The following is a 1,079-nucleotide window of genomic DNA, read 5'->3' as shown; positions in this document are numbered from 1 at the left end:
GCCTGCCTTAGCCTCCCAAAGTGCTGGGATTACAGACCTGAGCCACCATGCCTAGCCAGGACTCATCTTTATTAGAAATTGATCAAGATCAATCTACATTGGTCAGTCAAAATAAGCATTTGTCTCCTAACTCCCCAAAACTGTTTTGCTCAAAGTCAAAAGTCTACCTGATACCAATATGGCAAATGAATCTTTTCCTACTTAAAATATTTTTGTCCTTGGTTTTGAAATACAGCAACAAATGCCTGTAAGAATTGTGGCTACTGGAGTCACTTGTTTTGGGAAGTTTAAAAAGCTGAATGTTTTTCAATATTTTTATTCTTCACTATGCCTGGAAGACATACTTTGATGGAAAAATAGTTACTATTTTAATGTACTGGCACTCAGTCACCTAAGATCCTTTGTCAGAGAACTGGGTCAAGGCCTCTCCCCTGGGGAGCAGGCAGGTACGGGTTGCTTGCTTGGTTCCCAGCTAACAAGCTCAGCATCCCTGAGACCCTCTAAAGTTAAACATGGGTGACAACAGTGATGATGGGACAGTAAGAGAGTGAGGTTTGGGACCACGGATCCCACACAACGACGTCATATCCCGATCTTTTTTATGGAGCTCTGGATTTATGAAGTATCATTGATTCTAATTACCCTATGTGCTAAGCCAAATAAGGGTTATCTTCTCATTTTTCAGATGAAGATACCGTCTTGTCCACACGGGAAGCAGGAGAGCCAATACTAAGAAGCCAGTACACCAGTCGCTTCACTTTTTTAGGGAGCTTGTGGTTCAAAATACTGGCATCTCCTGCAATCGGCATTTCCGCTGGCCTCGCAGTAAGACAGCCCCCCACGCTAAGGAACAGTAGCCACCAGACATTTATTGGTTCCTCTGTTGCTACCAGGGGCAAGCTGGAGAGGCCCCAGCGATTTGGGAAGGAGCGCGTTCCTAAAGGGCCGGGGGATCTTAAAGCGCCGAGGCAGGGGGGTGGATCTGGAGGCTCGGCCAGGCGTCCTCATACCGAGGCAGAGAGCTGTACTGGCGTTGGGCCTGCTGGGAGCTTTCGCGCTCCTCCTGCCGCTGCCGCTGC

The 1,079-nt window shown here is 47.5% G+C and overlaps 1 protein-coding gene across 1 annotated transcript in view; it reads right to left on the bottom strand.

Annotated features, from left to right (window-relative positions):
- The window catches only part of LOC105548995 (partitioning defective 3 homolog), a 9,921-nt gene extending 8,842 nt beyond the window's left edge, over positions 1-1,079 (bottom strand). The window contains exon 1 of the mRNA XM_011993299.1: positions 1,011-1,079. The gene's annotated coding sequence lies outside the window, so the exon portion shown is untranslated. The remainder of the gene's footprint in view (positions 1-1,010) is intronic.

Source organism: Mandrillus leucophaeus, unplaced genomic scaffold, assembly GCF_000951045.1.
Source record: "Mandrillus leucophaeus isolate KB7577 unplaced genomic scaffold, Mleu.le_1.0 Scaffold429, whole genome shotgun sequence".
In the NCBI taxonomy this organism is placed as follows: domain Eukaryota; kingdom Metazoa; phylum Chordata; class Mammalia; order Primates; family Cercopithecidae; genus Mandrillus; species Mandrillus leucophaeus.
The sequence above is the reverse complement of the archived record's forward strand: the minus strand, read 5'-3'. Positions and strand labels throughout refer to the sequence as shown.